This window comes from Conger conger, chromosome 2, assembly GCF_963514075.1.
Source record: "Conger conger chromosome 2, fConCon1.1, whole genome shotgun sequence".
Lineage (NCBI taxonomy): Eukaryota > Metazoa > Chordata > Actinopteri > Anguilliformes > Congridae > Conger > Conger conger.
This window is the reverse complement of record NC_083761.1, coordinates 2,535,703-2,541,739: the sequence shown is the minus strand read 5'-3', so window position 1 is coordinate 2,541,739 and position 6,037 is coordinate 2,535,703. Positions and strand designations below refer to the sequence as shown.

Sequence of the window (6,037 nt, the reverse complement as noted above, 5' to 3'; positions counted from 1 at the left end):
TATGCCTTTGCACAAGAATACTATATTACCATGTATTTTAACATTTGAGGCAACACTAAAAAATGTATCTGTAGCTCTCTCTCTATCTCTCTCCCCCTCTCTCTCTCTCCCTCTCTCTCGTTCTCTCTCCAATTTTTCCTCGGAGAATATTTTAGTTACTGTGCTGTAAGGTAAGCTTGAGATTAGCATGTTTGTGATATTTGTTAACTAGGACAAACGTTTTGTTTTTCCTATAAATGCTAAATCTCCCAGACTCAAGCGACGAGTCAGTTGGACTTTGTTTTTGCATCAGACCCAAGTTAATTGATCCACTTACAGACGTAAAAGTGCAACGTGATTCCTGAAAGTAGTTCACTCATATTGACAGAGCAATATTACCTCGTGTATAACTCCGTTACTGTTTGATACAACCCACCAAATGACCAGATATACACCCATAGAAGCACAATACATGGCATTCACATAAAATTAACTTTTTGTGCATTCATTTTTACAAACAGAATCTAACTGCAAAATACTCTACTATTCAATACTCTACTCTAAAATACTGAATTTAAACAGTACAATTAATATATGTCAGATTACAACCCCAGACGAATAACTAACACGCAATTTAAAAGTGAAAATATATTCCCTCATGGGAGATGTATTTCAATGACTAACTTCCGCTATTTAATGCTTTCAAAACAAAGGGACGGCGCTAAAGAACTACGAGGTCCACAATCCTTTTCGAGTCAATATATGACGTTGGGTGGTTGTGAATGAGTGTAAAGGGGCCAGACGCTGCTCGTGCCCACAGTTCCATCAGATTATCGTGCTCCCAAATCGTGTAACAGACCCATTATTGAAAGGAAGCGGGGTAGAATTAATACAAACAAAGGTCGTGGGTGAACTTCTACACATAATTTAAATGTGGCATTTTATTCAAAGCAAAGAAAGGATTTCATCCCCCCACTCGCTTTTGTTACGGCAAGTACAGGTTGGAGCGGTTAAAGGCTTCAGTTTCTTGCCGCTGTGTGTGTGTGTGACTGTGAGCCGTCGCCAACTCGGTCCGGAGAGAGCGGAGCAAACTCCGGCTAGGGAAGGGAGAATCACTACACGATTGCAGGGTGCCATCGCGGTAAGTGACGTTAAGGTTGACGCTTTGCTGGAGACATTAAAATGACATTTCACAACGTTTTTCTTCTTTAGCAGCGCTAGCTAACTAGACTAGGTATATTGTTCGATGAAATCCATTGGCGGCACACGAGTTAATGCCCAGTAGTGTATTGCACTATCAGTTGTTAAGTCAGTTGGTAACTAATTTAGCTGGAGCAGTATTAATTGTTTGCAATTATACGTTGCGTCACTGCTTAAAGTGAGTTAATTGTCTTGACAATACCCCAGCGATACCTATCCAAAAACATCGTTTTGGGGATTATCTGATAATCTATGTTAACATTAATGCATACCTTGCTAACTGAACTGTCAAACTAGGTCTGTCTCCCTGAGTCTTAATTAACATTAAAAATGACATTGTAGAAAGGCAAATTGAACAGGGTGTGAAAGAAATGCCTTGTCAGACTTCATTGCTACCCAGATGGGTCGCTTGCAAATATATCAATCTAGCTAACTCCACATGGAGTAAAAAAAAAAGAAAGTAAAAACAACCAATCCATCTGTCAAAGTAAGCGACGTGTAACGCTATTGTTATAACTGTGTTGATACATTTACTTATTGGAAGGTAGAGTCATAAAGCCAAACAAAAGCAAGTAAAAAAAAAAAAAAAAAAAGGTTAAAAAATTTGTGTTGATAATTCAATAAAATTAATGAATGAGCACTAGCTCACTGTCTAACAAGCCGTCATGTACGCTGATTATTTACTAGCAACAAAAAGCAGTTGTACCTATGCGTTAGATTAGTGCATTAACATTGACTCGGATAATTGAGGCAGAGGACTAGTTGCGAGTTAGCTGCTTTGTGTTAATGTCTGTTAGTAAGCTAATATTTCGCCGTGCTCGCATGATGTGGGAGCTAACCTCCTTGGCTAGCTGGCTAACTTTTCCTTTGTCTGGACGTTTAACGAGCTAGCCAGCTTCGTTAACTATATTAGCCCATTATAACCATGCTCACTCGGTGACTCTACTGCTACTAGTGGTGGTAGCAGTTGGTCCTAAATTGAGTCATAGTTGGTGATGGATGACAAACAAGCTAAATTGTGTATTGTGTACTACTCGTGGAAGCTAGCTTGCTATTCTGCTCGCGAGTTGGTAAGCAAAGCTACCAAATATGGTTGTCATGCCAGTTTAACGCAGATAAAGTCCAGCTGGAGTATCTTTTGTTTGGCATTGTTCCACAACCATAAAGTGATTTACATGCCTCGTCCCGTTCGAGCATCTGGCAAGGCGAGTGATTCTTGTCCCATGATAATTTGGATTACTTTTGTTTCGTCGTCAACCGCTTGACAGCCAGGCTTTTGATAGCTCGTAGACTATACGGCAACGTTTAGCTTGTCAGCTGGCTAATGTCGGGAACACTTCCAGTATAGCCCATGTTTATTATGTTGTGCTCATAAAACTAGGTATTTCACTTGCCTCAAAACAAGTCTGAAAATACTTCGCTAGCAGTGAAAGCTCCAGCCAATGTTCGTCAGTAACATCGTTTGTACGAATGGTTTGGGAGGTGTATAAATAACCTCACACACCAAGTCTTTCCATTCCCGAAATGGTCCGTCCCTTCTTCATTTAATCATACTGGTGCACTTGGACCCCCCTCGATGTGATGTTCGCTATGATTTGAGAACAGGCGCACGGAGGATCGTTTTTCAACCAGTTATGCAAGTGCATTTGTTTTTGAGGGTGGGAAAAAATATCCCAAACGTTTCGATGGGCGTGCATGACACGGCCTGATTTAGGAATAAAAACATCACCACCGGTCACTCCGGACACAGACGAATGATTATTTCCGAGCCGGATTTGGTGGTCCTCGCTGGACTAGCGGAGAGAAGGTGATGACGTGATGTATAAACACAGCCACGCGGTCAGTATGATGATACTTTGTACAATATTGGCCGGAACATGTCACGATAGTTCCACACTTTTAAAAGCAGCGGCTTGAGCAGGTGGTGTGTGTATATGTGAGTGTGTGTGTCGACGATTTCATATTTCAGTATACACTTTACCTTGCCGACAGACTGACGGCGGCGGCGGCAGCAGCAATCTCTTTGTGTTTGCTGTTGATAATCTGTGCACTCGCGAACAAGTGTCCAAGGACAATGCGTCTTTTATTGTACAGTTTCAGAATTGGACTTCCGCTTCATTCTTTGCCGAACACGCGCTTTCTTGGAGAGACAACGAACACAAACACGAGGTTTATAAATAACTACATCGGGGCACTCAAGTCGTTCTGTTAATTTTTCGAAATGACGCGGCCCTTTATTTAATCCTGCGGACACACTGGCATCATATGTAGTATGATGCTTCGTATCGATTTTATTTCGGCACGCCACCGGTCTCTTCTTACTGAATCGGTGGAAATACACATCTTTTCCTGTTTTCAGAGTTGTTTTGTGCGTGTAGCATGCAGAGTCCTCTCAGCTGTTAAGCACCAGTCCTATTTCCTGTGTGGCCCATATGATATAGATTGTGATAATCAGTGTTGGAGAAGCATACATTGAAACTTAAGGTTCAAGGCGGGAGAATACTGAAGAGCCGGTTCTGGGATTTGTCCAGGGTCCTTATGTCTAATGCGTGTGGTCAGTCAGCGCCTGGGTGCGATGCTAAAAGTGGAGTAATTGCACGATGACTCCTCTGGGTTCAGTTGGGCGTCTGCTGTCCATTAACTCGAATATAGAAAAAGAGAATGGCTGCTTTGATGCTCTCCAGAGGATGAACATGCTACATTCATAAAAATGGTTCTGAAAGCGTCCTTTGGCCTGTCTCCGCAGGGGAACCATTTTTAGTGCTTTACGGAACCCTGTCATAGGTGTGGAAAAGCTCCCATTTCCCAAAAACCAATTAGCCCAACAAAGAACCCTTTAACTAGATAGGGTTCTTTCGTGGAATCACAGGGTTCCGATTGGAACCCTTTTGTCGGGAGTGCTGTTGGAGCCAGCCACTGGCACAACACTGTATGTGATCGTTTAGGACCACAGCCATCCCCGGACCACACAAATCAAGTGTGTGATTTATGTCGTGTAGTAGCGTGTAGTGGCGACATGGCTCAGGCTGTAAGAGCAGTCGTCTCATTGGCTCAGGCAGTAAGAGCAGTCGTCTCATTGGCTCAGGCGGTAAGAGCAGTCGTCTCATTGGCTCAGGCAGTAAGAGCAGTCGTCTCATTGGCTCAGGCGGTAAGAGCAGTCGTCTCATTGGCTCAGGCAGTAAGAGCAGTCGTCTCATTGGCTCAGGCTGTAAGAGCAGTCGTCTCATTGGCTCAGGCAGTAAGAGCAGTCGTCTCATTGGCTCAGGCGGTAAGAGCAGTCGTCTCATTGGCTCAGGCAGTAAGAGCAGTCGTCTCATTGGCTCAGGCAGTAAGAGCAGTCGTCTCATTGGCTCAGGCAGTAAGAGCAGTCGTCTGGCAGTTGGAGGGTTGCCGGTTCGATCCCCCGCTCGGGCTATGTCGAAGTGTCCCTGAGCAAGACACCTAACCCCCAAATGCTCCTGACGAGCTGGTCGGGGCCTTGCATGGCAGCCGATCGCCGTCGGTGTGCGAGTGTGTGTATGAATGGGTGAATGAGAAGCATCGATTGTACAGCGCTTTCGGATAAAGGCGCTATATAAATGCCGACCATTTACCATTTACCATGTCGGGGCTCTCTGTGGCCACAGCCTTGTTTAGGGCCACCAAAGGCTCTTCTGAGGGTCATCGTCTGGGCCCTGTCAGTCATCGTCTGGGCCCTGTCAGTCATCGTCTGGGCCCTGTCAGTCATCGTCTGGGCCCTGTCAGTCATCGTCTGGGCCCTGTCAGTCATCGGATGGCGCCATGGCATTTGATGAAGAGACGGGTTTGGGAATTCCTAATTGGGAATATCCACGACACGTCAGGGAATGGAAGAAAATGAGTTTATTGCGTAAATATTTAAAAAAAAGGTTGTTATTTCATTCGATGCGATGCTGAGGGATTCAGGGTACTTTATGCCAAGTTTCCCGAACCTCTGACCTGAGCTTCACAATTTCAGGATTCTTGACCGCCCTGCTTGTGTGATAAAGGTTTCTGGTGTAATTGCTGTTTATCTGGGGGTTGTGTGACACAAAGGTTCAAATTGAGGTTTTTGTCTGGGGTCAGCCTGGGTCCGGGAAGCAGTATCAGACATCTAGCAGTTGCCATTTAGTGGACTTAAGGGGCTGTATCTGGCTGGCAGCCATCTTGAAAACAGTGAAAGTAAACATACTGTTATCTCTAGAACAGACAGGCGGCTCTTCAGGTGTCCTTATTTTCACGGTTGTCTGTCTTCTGTTCAGTTGTATAAGCATACCTCACACCCACCGTGGGTTTTGTGGTGGATTTATGTTAATGCTCTGTCAGTTTTTATTTGTAAATATATATTTTATTTCACTATGCGTTCCCCCTGGTGGCCTGTTTCAGCCAAAGTGTAAATGCATGGAGAAATGTTTTGCGCCGGCTCTCACTAACAGCGCAAAAACTCCCGGACGTCGCCTCAGCATGTTGGGGAGATGAGGCGACGTCGTCGTGTCTGTCTCTGTGATCCTTATCAACACCATCAGTCACTGGGCAAGTCACATGCCGTGGGGGGAGAAAGTGGGGGGAGATGGGAGTTGGAGTTCTCGATCTGGAGGTCTGATGGCAAAGCTGAGGACAGGCCTAGTTAATCGGGGTGGTCTTCGGTCCCAGCCCTGATCGCTCCGCTATGACCTATATGTTGACTCCCAAAGGAATTTATACAGCCCCACTGTCTGTTTGGCAAGGGCTGGGCTGGAGGAGACGGAGATGGAGATGGAGACGGGGTTGGGCTGGGGGTGGGGTCTGGTGATGGGGTGAGACTCTCTGCACGCTGTCGAGAGACGCTTCCTATCTCCCGTCTCTGAGGAGGTATTTCACA

General features: G+C 45.2%; 1 protein-coding gene across 1 annotated transcript in view; it reads left to right on the top strand.

Annotated features, from left to right (window-relative positions):
• The first annotated feature begins 766 nt into the window (after positions 1-766).
• LOC133122692 (E3 ubiquitin-protein ligase pellino homolog 1) overlaps positions 767-6,037 on the top strand; it is a 35,916-nt gene continuing 30,645 nt past the window's right edge. Inside the window, exon 1 of the mRNA XM_061232789.1 lies at positions 767-1,120. The gene's annotated coding sequence lies outside the window, so the exon portion shown is untranslated. The remainder of the gene's footprint in view (positions 1,121-6,037) is intronic.